Source organism: Meleagris gallopavo, chromosome Z, assembly GCF_000146605.3.
Source record: "Meleagris gallopavo isolate NT-WF06-2002-E0010 breed Aviagen turkey brand Nicholas breeding stock chromosome Z, Turkey_5.1, whole genome shotgun sequence".
In the NCBI taxonomy this organism is placed as follows: Eukaryota; Metazoa; Chordata; class Aves; order Galliformes; family Phasianidae; genus Meleagris; species Meleagris gallopavo.
The window spans coordinates 48,343,131-48,360,928 of record NC_015041.2 but is presented as its reverse complement, the minus strand read 5'-3'; the positions used below and the strand labels follow the sequence as shown (position 1 = coordinate 48,360,928).

The 17,798-nt window shown below is 37.0% G+C and overlaps 1 long non-coding RNA gene across 1 annotated transcript; it reads left to right on the top strand.

Moving 5' to 3' along the window:
• The first annotated feature begins 476 nt into the window (after positions 1-476).
• Positions 477-15,845, top strand: LOC104915214. Its single transcript, XR_004162130.1, has 3 exons — positions 477-562; positions 4,665-4,832; positions 15,780-15,845. It is a non-coding gene; the product is annotated as an uncharacterized LOC104915214 (long non-coding RNA).
• Positions 15,846-17,798: the final 1,953 nt, after the last annotated feature.

Below are 17,798 nucleotides of genomic sequence, written 5' to 3'. Positions count from 1 at the left end.
TGCCTTGGTGATGTGTTGAGAAGTCTAAGTAATGAGCTCAGATTCTTCTCAAAGACAGGTTGTTAGTGAAATGCAGAAGTGGTGCATCTGACAACATACTCCTGAACTTTTCCATCTTAGAAGAGATTTCAAATGTAATCTGTGTATTCTGTGGGGATTCCCTTCGTACTGCTGCTTTGCAAGTAGTGTCTGTTGAAATTGACCACATTTTAGCTCCCCTTTGAAGGGATAATTTATATACTCTTTATTAAGCAACAGTTACCTCTTCCTCATTAAAATCTTATCCATCCTGAGCAGGAAGCAGGCTTAGTGTTCCAAAAGGAAGGTGTACTGAAGACCAATTTTCTGAGTTTTTTTGCCATATTTGCTTTCAGATGAGATGTCTTAAGGTTCTGGTATCTAAACTAGGTTTTAAGTGTGTGTGAAGCTACCTTTTAAATGCTCTTGGCAAATGCAGTTTCTTTTTCATTTTTTGAGGAGAATCTCAAGGTTCTGTTCTTGCTTTGTTGGGTGGTGAGTGGAGCTCAGCTTCTGTGCTTTCCTGTGTGAAGTACTGAAACAGGTAATGCCACTGTTGCTTCACTTATCAATATTACAATGGTTTTTAAGATTGTTGCATTTAGACTATAAAGTCATTGATACTTCTGGGGTCTCCTGGTTGGTCTAAACAGTGTTGCGTGTTCTGTATGGGCAGTTTCTCCGATTGTTTTTATCTGGAACAGTTTAGTGGACAACAAGAATAATATTAAATGCCCATAGTATCTGGGGAGGACAAATAAGAGAAGGAGTGTAGCCCTTTGCTGTGTTACAAATGAGTGTCTGTCCAAGGCAGTAAATAACATTGGTTTCCAGTGTTCAGAAAGTAATAGTTGATGCTACACTTCAGCTTTGCTTGTGATTGTAAAACAAGCTAATCCCAACATGCGCAGCATCCCCAGATCTCTTCAGCATTATTCTGTTACATAATGACACCCTGTTAAATGTAGGAAAGGTTGCTTTGGTTTTCATTAATTCCTAGCAATATCGATATTTTGGCATAAGAGAAAATGATTTTTTGGCCATCAGAATGAATGGGAACAGTGTTTGTTTCAGAATGTGTTACTACTCAGCATGTAATGGATAAAATGGTTTTGTGACAGTATTGTCCCTGAGGTAATTGGCTCTGATTAGGTGAAGATGAGAAACAATTTGGCATAAAATTAAGAATTTTTATTAAAGGAGAAAAACAGTATTAGTGAAATTTTCGCACATTTCCAGGTTGTTTTCGCTCAAAATGTGTAGTTGCAGCTATACATTGCAATGGAGTGTTGCTGAAGAAGCCATCAGAATTAAAGGCAAAATGAAGCAAGCCTCTTTAAGTTTTAGCGCAATGCTACCCCCTTGTGGAACAGTGTTTCTTTCAAATCTTCATTAGTGGGCAGGAAATTTTTCATTAATAGTATGTGATAGATGTTATGGAGTATGAGTACTTGTGTTCCAGCAGCAGTGTAGAAGACTTGAGGAAGCCAAGATGATTATCTGTGGTAATTAACTGAAAATTCAAAGGGAATCTTTCTTGCTCATTCCAAATGGTTGTGTTAGAGAAGCTGAATCTAAAGTTCTCATTGAATAGCAATTCAGTCCAGGTTAAGAAGATTTCATTCAAGGATTTTTCTAAGTCTTTATTAGCATTTTATGCAAGTCAGAATTGCATCCTGACTGTCTAAACCTTTGTCACACATTGTTTTGACTTTTCTTTTGAGTGTGAAGTCAGAAACAAAAGCAAACACACGGTGAACCCTTCTGTAGCATTTTTTTCTTTAAACTTGTGATTAATATGTGTGCATCCATTCTAATCTGACAGTCTTGAGCCAGTAATATGCCTGCTGAATTTGCAGTGTAAGATTAATTCAGGGAAATGTTAGAGCATAGGTATATGGTGAACTATATGATACGATACGTTAGCAGGAGTATTTTTGAGTGTTCGGGGGTTTTACAGAGAAAGGAACTTTGGTAATTTCAGTTGTAAATAAGATGTTGTAAAGAAAAATGATAAACTATCAGAGCTTTCATAAGGAAATGAAAGTGTTTACTACAGAAGAAAGAATAGGGTCAGAGGAGATTATTGGGCTGAGTATTTCAGTTTCTGGATTGCAATTGAGATGGATGGGTGAGTTTTTGGCAGTCAAAGCTTCCAAAGAGCAACAGGAAAAACTGCAACAGACCTGAGTTTTGGTGAAACTGTTTTGGAAAGTGAAGAAAAAGAGTAACTGATGGAATATCTTTAAAATAAAATAAAAATCTAATGAGAGATCTAGGAATTTAAACACAGGTTTTGTTCCTACTCTAAGGGCTTTAATTTGATTGTGTGGATTTTTTTTACTTATTTCCTTTAGGAATGTTTTTCTTTGCCGCACAAAAAGGTGTAAAACTGGCATGGTACATCCAGTGCTATCAGACCCCTTTTGGAAGGGGAGAATGTGGTAGTTTAGAGTTGGATGTCAAACTGCTAGCTATGAGAGACATAGAATGCTGCTTTCTGTTTACCTTTATTGTTCTTTCAATCTATCCTCATCAGCAATGGCTACAGTTAGCACTAATGTCTTTTTTTTCTGTTCAGCTGAGGTCCAGTACTTTCCAATACAGTATTGATTGTAGGAGGCAAAATTGAGTCTGTTGTTTGAAAACCTCGTTGCTTGTTTTAAATACAAACAGTATACTGCGATTCACATTTATGGTAGAATTTTTCTATAGAAAAATTAATAATTACACAGTATTTTGGGCAGGAAAGGGGGAGACTTGTACTTCAGAATGACATGAAGTATTGTTATGAAGAAAAAGTGTAAGGGAAAAATTAAAAAAACCAAAAAACCAAAAAACACGTTTTTCCTAAAATAGGAACTATCTGGATGTTTGAGAGAACATGTGACAGGAGGAGTTTGGCAGTTGCAAAGAAGCTGACATCTGCAATAAATCAACTATTTTGAGTTTGAGGCAAAAAAGTGGGGAAAGTATGACTTACTGGAAAATCATGGTTTAACACCTCGTTTGGAAAGTTGTTAGCTTTTGCCACAGACTCTGTGTTAAATTAACCTGCTTATTTCTGTATGGTGCTAACTTGTTGACGGACTACTATAGGTACTTAGTAGCTAGTAGGCAACAAAGACTCACAGAGCTTGTCAGTAGCTGCTAAGTGTTTTGTATATTGGTAAAATTTGAATGCTGCATATATAAAATTTTGTAGATCTGAATATGAAAAAGGAAACAGTGTAAAACACTGAAATTTTACAGTTAATGAGCAGATGTCCTCAGAAATGAGGTTGCTCTCAGTGTGCAAATAATAGATTGTTGCATTCTTTAATGGAAGGAAATTTGGAGAAAAGGGGGTCAAGGGGAGAGATTATAAAGCTTGCAGTGTTAACAGCGACATTCTGAAAATATAGTTTCTGGCTGTTAACAAAGACATTGTTGAAGCAGCTTCTTCTGAAAAACTCATGTTGAGTTACGCGCAAGCTGGATACTCTGTAAGGCAACTGAAGACATAGCTTCAAGTATTCATACTGATGCACAGCGCTTAGGTGCTGGAAATGAGGTAGTGCCTTAATGTAGTACTGTAAGTGGAGAAACTGAAGGAAAAAAAGAATAAAATAATGTCTATTATTCATCAAGAAGTGCAATTGGAATTGTTTTGATCAAGTAGATAAAAAAAAAAGCATGATTGTTGCATTCACGTACTGAACGTATTAAAGCTTTTGTTCACATGTTACAGACTAACACAACAACAAAAAAAAGCACAGTTAATGAGCTGATGCAGGCTGTTTTTGTAATTAACACCTGTCATCTATCAACTAGATTAAAAAAAAGTGGGAGACTAGAAAAACATCACTGTGGTCTCTTCTTCAGAGCTACAAGTAGCAGATCTTAGCTGATGGTAAAAGAGATGTGCGTGAGAACTTTGCCCATAGTGTGTGCACTGATCTTTTTTTTTTTTTTTTTTGTTGGAGGCCTTTAATTTACAGATTAAATTTAATTTAACAGATTGAAAACCACAGAAAAAAAGAAACCTTAGAAGCCATGAGTCTTACTCTGACACTGATAATATGACTGCCTCAGACTGTGAAGACTGAGCTCCAGAGGGAAGTATGATGTAGACATCTGGTGTAGCCTAACTTCAAACAAAAACAAACCAACCAAACAAATGAAAACCTCCCATCTTTTCTGTTACTTTAAGTAGGAAAAGGCCTTGCTTTGTAACCTACACAAAATGTCAGGAGTGATTATGGTGCTTTTAAGAAGGAAAGTATTAGAATATGTGAAAGTAAAGGCAGATGGGCTGTAATGGATTTTTGTCAGTGGTGTGTTGTTTGTTTTTTTTTTTTCCCCCCCCTTGGTCAACCAGTGTGCTGTTCTTTAAGAGTGAGACTCCTAAGTGAATGGTTGAAATACCAGTCCTACTATCAAATAAATCTGCCTGCAGGAAGCTGTGTCTTATCGTTTGTCCCTACTTTACTTCCAGAATTCAAGATCTTTGTTTTCAAGAGCAGGATGCAAATATATGTTAAAATTCACATGTGTAGATGTAAGCTACATTTTTCAGAGATGAGTACTTTATTTTTTTGGTTGAGTAGAATTGAAACACATCTGCTTCATGAAAAAATGTTTGCTATTCTTTTATTTGTTTACAGGTGTCAGCTGTGATGCATGTTTAAAAGGAAATTTTCGAGGTCGACGATTCAAGTGCTTAATTTGCTACGATTACGATCTGTGTGCAACTTGTTATGAAAGTGGTGCAACAACAACGAGGCATACAACTGACCACCCGATGCAGTGCATACTAACAAGAGTAGATTTTGGTAAGCAGTAACTTGAAAGTCAAATCATGTCTTGCCCTATTGTGTTAGTAAACATAATATGGATTTTTCATGTTTCTACTTTACTTAAATGCTTTTTCTTCTACTAGCACATTTAAAATAAGAGCACCTTCAAGTTTTCTAAAAAAAAAAAACAAGATTCTTGCATGTAAAATATCTTAGTTTTAGTCTCCAGCAGATTTTCAGACTATAAAGTATATTTGATAATAGTGACTACTGCTGGCTTCCTATTCAAAAAGTGGAGCATTCTTCCTAATTTAATGTGTTTTACTTGCAAGTAACACAGAGTGGAAGCTGAGAAATCCTGTTAAGATTCCAGAGAAATGTTATTCTCTGCTCGTTTATATGGGTTTGTTGGTGCAGAAAAGTAATGACTGGCTGTGCTGAATGTAAAGGACTAGGAATGGGAAGTAATATGTAATTATTTGGGGATTTGTTTTAAGTTCCACTAATTGCAAAATTATTTCTGATAGCAAAACCACACCAGTATTTAAAAACACATTTGTCACATATAACTCAAGTAAGCAGAAGAATGTGTGACAGCAAGGCTGAAACTCAGGAGGTACTTCTGAATGAAACCTCTACTCTCAAATGTTGGTGATGTGGTATGTGAGATAAATATTTATTCTAAACCCAGAGTGCTCATATTTTAATATTTTTTTGCTAAACCAGCTGTATGGTTTTTCATGTTGAGCTCTTCAAATATGATTTCTTAAAAACTGTATAGGATCACTTCAAAGCTAAGGCTTTATGAATTGTAGGTTTCTTTACGTTTTTGATAATAATGGAAGTAAAATCTATTTCTTCATTGATTCAAATATTATAGAACAGCTGGATATGGGAATATACAGTTGCTTTTTTCAAAACAACTTTCGCTTTCTCCTAATTCTCAGGTCTCTGCTTGTCCTGACACTGCATTGTCTTGACTTCAGAAATCCAGGCCTTGGGATTTCAGGGTTTGGAAAATAAAGTATTTAATTAATTAATCAGAAATGCATGCAATTATTTTAGCTTCTCAGACTTTTTATGAGACTGTGTGTTTTCTCAGACTTTTTTTGGTCCTAGTAATTAGTTAAAAGTCTCTGTGTGACTGTATGTTAATTTAGAGATCTGGTCACTATTAGAAAAGTACAGTTCTGACTGATTTGCCTTCCAGCAATTGCTATTACTGTGTTTTACACATGGGCTAATATTACAGCATTGCCATGAACACTACATGTTCATAATGCGCAGGGAAAAGAGGGCTGAAACTTGTTTGCTGTAGAGCCTTAAGTTAATATTAAATACCAAAACTTTGAATGTACTGCAGTGAAGAAACCTTCTAAACACTTGCCTCTTAAATAAAATAAAATAAAATAAAATTTAAAAAATTGCCTGTCATGAAACTGTAACAATGTCTAGAAGATAGATTTTGTTTCTTGCAGCTTGCGTTGTTCTGTCTTGAAAGTCCTTGATGAACAAATGTGTCCTGTGGTTTAATGTATTTTGTTTGTGTCTAATGTGAAGAATTCAGGAAAGTAATAGAAGGTTACAGAGAAGTGGTATGTAGTGGGATTCTCAGGGCTACTCTTCCTTCGTTTAGTGTTTGTGCTACTATGACCTCTTGAAATAGTAAGAGCAAGTAAATGAATTTTGGAAATTTTACATGGCTTGATTTCTGAGCATCGTTATGGTAAATAAGTTTGTACATTTTGATACATTACCAAAATACAGTCCCATGAACAGTGAAGAATATGGAGCTGTGTTAGCTGTTTTCATAAAGGATTTTGAGAACAGATGTCAGGATTGCTGGAAAAATCAATTTTTGGTATATTTACAATTCTATTTTCAGTTGACATGAATTACCAGATTTTGAAATGGAATATTTAGAGTTGTAATCAGACATTGAACTCTTCACTAGACTTCTGTTTAAAAAAGAAAAAACAAACAAAAAACCTCTCTTACCAGAAAGAAATATCTGTCACTTCACAGCCCCTCCTTATTTGTGTCATGGTGTTTTGACTCTACAAAGTCTGTGAGGAACTGTTTACAAGTATGAAGTACAGGAAATGCGGCAGTTAGAGGTTGAACCTTCTCACCAGTATTCCATTACTTCTTATTGCCATGTGGCAGATGGCAGCAGGGGGGCAGTCTGACAGAATGGCAGCTGACATGGAAGTCCAAATGAAGCAAAGCTGTGTCACTGAATTCTTCCTTGTGGAAACTGTGGCACTCACTGACGTTCACTGATGGAGGCCACGCAGTGGATGTGAGCGCAGTGAGGAGTGGGAGGTATGTTTCAGTAGTGGTCACTTCCACTGGTGCAGATTTTTCCAAGTGTGGCACACAGGCTCTTGTTCATCACTCATCTTCATAGCTATTGGTGGTCACCATGTTGAAAAATAGTATTTTGTAGCTGAGAATGTGCTCTATCAAACTGTGTTACTGTACTCTTTGCATCTGTTGTAGTTTTCATGGAAATAAATAAGCATTACTTTTGGTGCCAGAAAGTTGGGCTCCCACAGCCTGTATGCAGACAACTGTAGAATTTACTTTTGTATACTGTTTTTAAAGCTGTGAACAAGGTTCAGGCTTACAGTGGATGGTTAATCATGTAGACCAATTCTAAATATCTGGGATTGCTTCACTATAGAGGAAAATGACATTGTTTACCTTCTGGTAAATTTTGAGGCTTTGTAGGCACAGTAATAAAGCTGCAAAGTGTATTCCAGAAGATGGATTTCTCCAGGTGTTCTCAGTGAGCTTCAGTTGTCATTGTGTTTTTTTGTTTTACTTCCCTGGGGACTTAAAACTAGTATAGGAGCACATGTAAGATCACTGAAAATGAGTAAGAAGGCCTGGCGATTTCTGGCAACCTGTCTTGAACCATCCTATTGGCATATCTGTCTTTCAGAAGTTGGGAGTATGGGATAGTATTAATTTGGAAGGTGGGTGAGGTTTTTCAGTCTTTACAGAGACACTGTTAATAAGATGCTTCATTCTTTAACAAACGGAGGTTAAAATAATCTCATAATGTGGATAGAGTTTAAAATACATATCATATTAAGCTTCACTTCTAAAGCATAAAATAAATTCACGTATTTGTGAGAGGTCAAAGAGTAGAACTTGCAGTAGGTTTGTGTTTTAAGAACAGGTTTGCCAGATACTGTTGGTCATTGCAGTGATGGTACTGATTAGGGCAATGTAGAAGTTCAGAGCGAATATCATGGTTTTCTTTTTCCTGAAAAAGAATTTTAATCTGTTAGAATGCTTTATGATTTATGTGTGTTACCATACATGTGTCCACGTTAACCACACTGTTGTAAAGGCAAGGTAATACAAATTGTTAATAGAAACCCCTACCAGAATCCTTTTATATTACTTTTATTAAAGTACTGTATAGTACTGTATAAACATTTATTCAATTTCTACTTCTGGTGCTTATGTCACAAAGGCCTTGACATCTTTTGTGGCTGCATCTGGGGCAAAATGAGCTTTTTAAATGAGGAGACCCTTAATAATGTGCAATGTGAGCTCTGACTGGATTAACTGGAATTAGCCTTGAGGTTTCTGTGGTTTTCAACTGCTAGAACAAGATCTATCTAGTAAACACATGTTTTGCTAAGTCACAGAATTGTGGAAGAGTCAAGTTTTTTTGGGAAGGGACTCTAGATATCATCTGATGGAATCTTCTGTTGGCAGTGGGGTCTTGAATGCCCTGTCCCGCCAAGCCTAGAATGTTTTCCTAATATGAATTTTTACCACTTCCAGACAACCTTTTCCAACACTTGCTGCTCACTTTGTAAGTTGGTGGGCATTTTCTTCTTGTTTTGTTTTTCCCCTTTTATCCATGTGGAGCTTCCTCCTGAAGCATCTCATCCCTGCAGGCTCTTACTCTGTCAAGAGAGTGACTGTTTCCTCTAGAACTACCTTCTGGTCACTCCAAAAGTAATGCCTCCTATTTATTTCCATGGAAACTACAACAGATACAAAGAGCACAATAACACTGTTTAATAGAGGACATTCTCAGCATAAAATACTATTTTTCAACATAGTCACCACTATTAGCTATGAAAATTAGTGATGAACAAGGGCCTGCATGCCATACTCACAAAAATTTGCAGCAGTGGAGATGACCTGCTGTCACCGCTGCTAAAACATACCACCTACTGCCTCATTATGCTCATATCCATTGTTTGGTCTCTGTAGATGTTAAGCAGGCATTTATGAATGTCAGTGCCTTTTTTTCCTTCTGGAAGAATTCAGTGACATGTCTTTCCTTCATCTGCATTTGCATGTCACATGCCATTCTGTCAGACTGCCCTTCTCCGAGCAAATTCTCAACTATAAAGTGCTCATTCATTACAATCATCACTGTTATTCGTGCAATGAAAAGGAGCCTGCAGGCCACACTTGTAAACATCCGCATCAGTAGAGATAACCTACTGCAATCACTTCTGAAATGCACCACCCACCACCTCTTTGTGCTTATGTCCATTGTTGGTCTTCATATATGTTCATCAAGTCAGCTGAATGAATGTCAGCTGGTGCCTATTTTTGTACATGGAGGAAATACCGTTAGGTAACTCTGCTTCATATTCACTTCTATGTCAGACTGCCCCTCTGCTACCATCTACGTCAGCGACAAAATGTAATGGTGATATTTGGTAAGGTTCAACCTCTGCTGCTGTACCACCATCATCTGCCTTTGATGTCATGGCCCAACATAATAAAATAGGAGGCATTTCTTTCAGTGTAGCCTTCATGGAAGACTGAGATTAGATATCCTTTGAGTCTTCTCTGGGGTTGATGAACCTCATTCCTTCCATGTTTTCTTATGTCCAGCCCTCTATCCATTTTGCTGAACACATGCACATGCAAGCATGCATTCCCACTGCCCTGTTCAAAACTTCATAATATTTTTGTTGTCTGTCTTGATTTGGAGATTGTGAAGCTGGATCCTCTGTATCTGTTGCGACCTAACATGTGCCTAGTAAAGTGGGATAATCAACAACCCTTGATTTGATTGCTATTCTTACTGATGCAGCCTAGGTCATGGAAGAAAGAATTATCAGGTGTTTTTAGGTTTTGCTTCAGTTAGCATTTTCTTCTAGCAAGTGTAGTTATAAATGGGAGAGTTCTAACAAGCTGAGTGGAGATCTTACCAGTTGGAAGTAGATCCCTCCAACCTGTAGAGAAGAACAGCATCTATGATTTCCAGAATATTGGAATCTGGATGACTAGTGAAGCTTTATGGCTGCATCATTTCGTCATAGCATCAATCAGAGCTAATTTTGGTTGGAAAGAACTAATGTGGGTCTCTGGTCCAACCTTCTGGTATAAGAAGTCTATAGACTGGGAGAAGAGTTCATTGAAAGCCACCCTGCTGAGAAAGATTTGGATTTCCTGGTAGATGAAAAATTTGATATAAGCCAGAGTGTGCACTTGCAGCCTGGAAGGCCACTTGATTCTGGGGCGCATCAAAAGAGAGGCAGCAGCAGGAAGAGGAAGGGAATTGTCCGTGTGTACTTTGTCCTCTGTGAGGCCCCATCTGGAGTTCTGCATTCCCAGAGTTCCCAGCTCAGGAAAGATATAGAGCTGTTGGAATGGGTCCATAAGAGACTACAAAGATTATAAGAAGACTGGAGCACATCTCCTGTGAAAACGGAGTGGGAGCTGGGCTTGTTCAGTCTGGAGAACAGAAGGCTGTGGAGTGTCCTCATAGCAGCCTTCCCATACTTAAAAGGAGCTAATAAGCAGGTGGGAAATCAACTTTTTATATGGGTGAATAGTGATAGGACAAGGGAGAAAGTTTTAAATTAGAAGAGGAGAGATTTAGATCAGGTGTTAAGGGTAAATCTTTCAGGGTGGTGAGGCAGTGGCATGGGCTGCCCAGAGAAGCCCATCCCTGGGGGGTGCTCAGGGCCAGGTTGGATCGGGCCCTGTGCAGCCTGAGGTGGTGGGGGGCAGCCCAGCCCACGTATGGGTTTGGGACTGGATGGGCTTAAGGTCCCTTCCCACTCAAACTACTTTATTATTCCACGATTCTGTTAGCAGGGTTGACTCTGAGGTCAGACCAATTTAATCAGATCCTAGCCCAGTCCTCTGCCTCCAAGGATGGAGATGATTCAAAGCTATGTTAGAGAAGATTCAGATTAGACATTAAGAAAACACTGTTGATAGTTTGACACTAGAACAGACTTCTTAGATTCTTCTATAAACTTAGTTCTGTTCCTCTCTGTATAAGAGTCATTTGGAAGATGTTCACAGTGATATGTTTTTGACTCTGCCAAAGTAGTCTGACATTTGGACTCTGTGATGTTTGTAGTTTCCTGACAACTCAATTTAATGGATTCTGTTCTTTGATAACTTGTTCCACTGCTTTCACCGCTGGGTGATGGGGAAACATTTTTCTGATAACCTGTTGTCCTTCAGTAGTGTTCCACATTGAAGAACAATCTAGTTTAGTCCCCTTTGTCCCATCTTTGTTGGTGTGGAGACAGCAAGTGCCCCAAAGCTATCTCTGCTCCAGGCCAAACTAGCCTTGGCTTGCTGCTTTTCCTCACAGGGCAGTGCTTCAGACTTCACATAATGGCCTTTTGCTGAGCTCATGTTAGTTTTTTGATACCTTTCCTCCACCAGGAGGCCACAGATAGGACACAGAGCCTGGATGAGACCTGCATAGATAGAATGGAGCCCCTGCCCTGCTCACAGCTCCCCAGTACATGGCTGGCCCTGCCCAGCTCTCCTCTGCCAAGGCGGAGCGCCTGCTCCCAGACCTGCCCTGGCAGCATGTCAATCACTGCCTGCTCAGAGTAGGCTGAGCAGAATTTGTTAAGATAGTGTAAGTCCCTTCCTTGATGTATAGAGTGTTCCTAAAAATTTTTTCTTCATGTCTGTAGCAAAGCATTAGACGAGCTTTAGATTGGTTTGGTTCAGAAAACACGCAGCAAAACAGAGCAAACAGCAATTTTTAGACTAATGTTTTGAATAATATGATTGCTTAATGAATGGTACAGAAACAGTCTAATTACTTTTAATATGTTCTGTTAATTTTCTTGATACACTGTCAAAAAATATTTCAAGTAAATACACTGCAATTTAAGACCAATATTTTTACTTATATGTATACACCAAATTGAAATGAAGTTGTTCATATAAAAAAATTAAGATTAAAGCATGTATCCTTGTAAAGGAATATATTAAAAGCAAGTACAAGCTGTTGTGAAACATAGTCTTGCATCATCTATATCAAAGTCAGATTTTATCTGAGGGACCTTATTGTAGTTCTGTTTCATTACTAGCCTCCTGCCAAGTTACTGAGTGTACTAGTTAAAGATTTGTGTTAAATGCAAGTGGTCTGTAACTATAGATGGATGATAACACAGAGCTGCTCATTTTTGCTTGAGTTTTCACATAAAATCAATTTTCTTCAAGAGGAGCTATAATTTTTAAACTTGTTGAGCTTGAAGTCTTACCTTCATTAACTGTGGTTGTCATCTTTTTAAACAATATTTCAATCCTCTTACTCTTTTCATGTTCTTCCCCTAACTGATCAGCAGAGGGGTATAAACCTTCTCCTTTAGGAATGATTTCATCTGTTGGTTTTGTTGTTTTTTTTTTTTTTAACTTGAGCAGCCTTACCTGCCTTTCTAGCTCTCCTGAGAAGAGGTTCAGAGAAGTTTGAAGAGTTTTGTCCTCGACTTTTTTATAGAAAGGTACTTGGAAACCATCAAAATGCATTATCTGAAAGATTTCTTTGTGGCCACAAGGAATGATAATTGGTAATGGGCCTATTGCATTAGAACAGCAATTTCCTCATTTATCCCCAGACTGCTTCTAATCATAATAGCACTTAATCATCATTCTGTTTTCATATAAATTTTAGCTATAGTTTAAAAAAAATATTCTGTATTTTAGGTTAAAAAAATGCAGAAGCTTGCTTGTAAACAGTGGAAGGAGATTGAAGTTAAGGAGGAAAAAAATGCAGATAAGAACTTCTGAAGGGAAAAAAGTTATGTTTGCCAGTTACTGCTTTTGTTTCTTATAAGTACTTTTTGAAGTATTTTCTTGCAGATGAAAGCCATACTTGTTTGGCATGTATATTATACATGACTTATAAAAAGGATGTGGAAAGATGTGGGAGAACATAACAGAGCGTAATCAGGAAGCTGAAAGGAACTCAAACTTTTAATTTTTTAGGTTTTTTGTAATTAATAAATGACTCACTTGAAATTCTCTAAAGCCAGAAAGACAGAGTTTGGCAGCACTTGTGAAACCTCTCTTCTCCATCATAGTGTATAATGTTGGGAGTGTATAATGCTGGGAGTCTTGACATCTGTACTGAGCTAACAGCTTATGTAAGAAAGAGATATTTACCTGCATGCTAATCTATTTACCACTGTCTTTAGATTGTTAATGGTTCCATGTTGTTTAGTCCTTTACTTGAAAATATGTAGAGACTTTTAGGCCACCTAATAATGTCAAGGAATTTTTTGTAGATATGGAAGCTGCTTTGATACATAAGTCTTCTAAACAATAATATTTGCTCCTTTTTGTTAGCTTGCCATCTTTAGTTGTTGTCTTCTTACATGCAAACCGATAAAAAGGTGCCAGTATTTGAAAATTTACAGGAATAAGACTCCTTGGCCAAGAAGGATCCTTAGAGGAAGAGAGCCTTGGTGCTCCTGTATGTGTTTGCTGCAGAAAAAAATCTCAATTTTCCAATCATTATGTTAATATTTAATCATCATGATGAGGGTCCTAATACTTTAGGGAAATCAAAGGATCAACTGAATGAGCAGTCATTAGTTTCTAGAGTGTGTGTTTGGCATTTTTGCTGTTCACACAGGTATACGGATTTCTTTGCAGAAGTTATTGCTGAATTACTTTAAGAGAACAGCATAGTGTTTTCATATGAAGAGATTAAATAGAGTTAAATTTGGAATTCTTCATAACTATCTTAAGATCAGTACACACAGTGACAACTTGTGTAATCAGCCTCTCTACTTAGAATTTGTCCAAATAAAGTTTTATGAAGGATTCTTTCATCAGTTGTAACCGAAGCTTTTTGTATTTATCTTAGTCAACAGTCATCTTTGAATCTTTTCCTTTTGAATATATTTTTCTGTAAGTGTATTTGTTCCCCTTTGCATATACTTGATGCAGCCAGAGGCAATTTAGCAACTTTTCAGAACTTTCTATAAAAACCTTGTTCTTTCTTTGTTTGAAATGATGTATATTGAAATCCTTTATCTTTGATTAAGCTACAGCATATTGGCAATTTTTTTTATACCTCCATTCTTGTTTTTAGCAACATCAGAATAGGAGTCTGAATGTGACACTAGGGGAAAATTTCTTAAGAGTTCTCAATAAAATTTATTTACTGGAGTGGCAGTGGGGACTCCACCCCTCATTCTCTGAATTATTCCAGAGAACATTATCTACCACGCCTCAGTCTTGAAACTGCTTATCATGTGACTTTTTATTGCATATTCTGTAAACATGGTTGATTCATCATTTAGGAAGGGAACTTTTTGCTTTGGATAGTTGGACATAAGTTTCTCCATTTGTACTTAAGAATAACTTAACCTAGGTCTAGCACGGTATCAAACTGTGATGCTTAATTTGTTCGGCCACTTAAAAAAATGTGTGTTCGTTAGGAAATGTTTTGGTATAGCTGCCTATCTGCTTGGTATACTTAACATACCTGTTGAAAAGGCATCTTTAATTTCTTACTCTCCAGCTCTCAAAGTCTCTGGAAGCCCTTTTTCAGAGCAAGGGAAAGAGAGACTTACTGAACATAAACTCTGTTCTGTGATGTGTTCTATCTGCAGAGCTTTGTTCATTCGCTATCTTTAACTCTGTGCTGGTGTGTTATTAATACATATTTTCCTGTGTTGGTTTTGGAGTGTTAGCCCTCGTAATTTAGGTAATGTCTGTTAATATAATAGACTGTGTAGGTACATGTATTTCTAGCTTCAGCATTCTGTATGGCTACAAAAAAAGAAATGCTTATCTTCCTCGTCATTTCCTAAAAGCAGGCCATCAGCAGAAGATGAAATAAACCTTGGGAAGTGGTAACTTCTGTTTCCAGAAGGAAATATTCCTAATACATTAGATTGATATTATCTTGGGATGCAGGACATGTTCTTTTAGCTCTACAGATTTAGCCTTTTTTAAATTTATAGAGCAATATTTATAATTCACTGAAAATATCTTCCACTTATTTATGATTGAATCCTAGGAAAATATTAGTAAATAAATCTTAAACAAATTGCTCAAGAAAGGTGTGTTTTTTAATCTCGATGTGGATGTGAAGTTTGTTCATGTTTCCTGTAAAATATGTAACTTCTGACAGAAAGAGAGAGGAAAAGCATTATTTATTGCATAATTTGTTACGTTGTCCTGATAGATATGAAGAGCTGTTAAGTTAGCCATTCAAAAGTACGTGGTTTCGTCAGTGCTTGACTTCAACCCATACTACTAAAACCAGCATGTAGCAGTTAGATTTCTTTCTTGCATGATAAACAATTGCTTAGTTATGGCACAAATACTGATTATGGAATCAGAGGACTTCTGAATTTAAATCTTGACTTGTGATTTAAGAATGCTATAGTGATGTTGTACCAAGGACAGCAAGGGTGATAGAAAAGTGAAGAATTGGCAACGGCAGCAGCCAGGACTCTTTGCTTCGACTGACTACTAGGAAATTGTATGTTTGCTAATGACAATGAACTAATGAACTGTATTCTGACTTTTTTGTCATCAGTAATTGAAGGCGTCTTGAATGTCAGCATATGGCCTTTGTGAAGAATAAAAATGGCAATTTCAGTTAAATTCCAGGTTGTCAGTGGTACTACACTCAAGTACATAAAGAAATGTTACATGAACAAAGTAAATGACTGTAATGCTTTGAAGTAACTTGTGTTTAAACACTCTGTGTTCCAGATTTGTACTATGGTGGAGAAGCTTTCTCTGTAGAGCAGCCACAGTCTTTCACTTGTCCTTATTGTGGAAAAATGGGTCATACAGAAACAACTCTTCAAGAACACGTTACTTCTGAGCATGCGGAAACATCAACAGAAGTGGTAAGAAGCATCAGAACTCTTTTAGTTGTGGTGAAAATTAATTAAAAAGAATATTCAGGAAAATGGGTAAAAAGTCTTTCTTGAAGCATGAGTCTTTTAAACGCTTTTGAAGAAGTCACACTTCATGATATCAGATTTTTTGGGGAGGGAGGGGAGTATTCTCAAATAATGAGCTTCTTTTTTACTTTTATAGTTGCTGCTTTGTTAGTCTGATGTAAAGGTTGCTATGTTTGGGAGCTTATGCTGTAAGACAACATTTAAAGCATTCTTGTGGCTGTTCTTCCTTTTTTCAACCAGCGTGCAATTGCTAAGTGAGTTTACAGTGTTGGGTAAGACCATAGCTGTGGCAGTCTTTTGTTACTGTAATTACATTCTGCATGCAGCAGAAGCTGTAATTCTTCTGTGACTTGTTCTTGAGGCAGCAGGAGGGGAAGGGACGTGTTCTCCATCTCTTAACTGGTAGAACAGTTGACACCATTGAAAACACACTTCTTTAAAGTTCCTTTTTGGGTGTTTAGTTGTATTAGTTCCTACTTGCCTGACTGCCTTTCAGAAGGCTAGCAGAATGACTTCCAAAGTACTCTTGTCCAGTTGACTTTTTTCACAGATTCCTAAAAATACTTGTTTGTTTGAAGTGGATTACTCATTTGTAAAACATTGTGAATTACTCATAGGGTTCTCTGTTCTGATCTTCTGGTTATTTGTTTACTTTTCACGGAATTCTTTTGAAGAAGATGAACCTTTCTTTCAAGCCTGTTAAGGATCTTGAATGAAGGTGTGCTAGGGAAGGTATCTTGATAGTTTTGAAGCTCTAATCTTTGTTGAAAAGATAAGTGAAACAGTTTACTTCTGTCAGCGACACTGCAAGATTATAAGTTGCCTTACTGATACACTTGGAATTTTAATAATATAGATTTTTTTCTTAAATGCTTCGCCTTTCAAATATACCATCAATTGGAGATTCACGTTAGGGTGACTTCTTTCATGGCTTAGTGTTGCAGTTCTGATTTGCACCACTTGATGTCAGTGGTATTTTCGTAACACAGTATTCACGTTCTAGGTTTTTTAATTTGGCATGTCCTTCTTTGCAGCTGCAGCTTCTAGAATTCAGTATTTAAAGCCTAAATTTGTGAGCCTAAAACGCCTGCTACCCTGCTGATTTCTGAAAAAGTTTTGTGTGTTAAAATGGGCGTTTGATTTTTGTGATTCAGCCTGCAAAAACAAAATTTTTGTCTTGATTCAAATAATAATAGAAGGTAATCCTTTCAATCCTTTAATATGATTGCGTATGTTTGTGCCAAGTTGCTTCTGAAAGTTCAGTGTGCAGATAATGTAAGGCTACTTGGTTGCTTGATAGTGAAAGATGACAACATGACTAATGAAGGAAAGATAATCAAACTGTGTTATTCTGGGCATTCAGACAACTGTTTTTGCTTATGTCTTGACCTTTTAGTACTTGCAGTAGGTCTTGCTGTTGACAGGTGGACTGTACCTGAAATCTTTAGGCAAGTATCCAGAGATGGACTGTTTTTTATTTTGCTTTTGATCACTCTTTACTCCTTACCTATCTTTCTAAAAGAATAAGTCAAAGAATTCTGATCCACTGGAGGAGGAGGAAAAAGCACCGTTAATATTTCTGACAAGTTGAATTTCAACATTTTTGTATTTGGACTGTTGAAGATAAGAGGATGATTTTGCTCAGTATTTGGCAGTGGTAAATATAGCAATATTAGGTACTTGTGAACAGGATGAGTTTGACAGTATTCTCTTGAAGAGTAGTTTAATGATGGGTACTTGAATAAAAAAAATTGTACTTATGTCTGTGGGAGAAGTTGAAAGGTTCAGATTGACTAAGGTCCCTAAGGTTGCATGCTTAAAA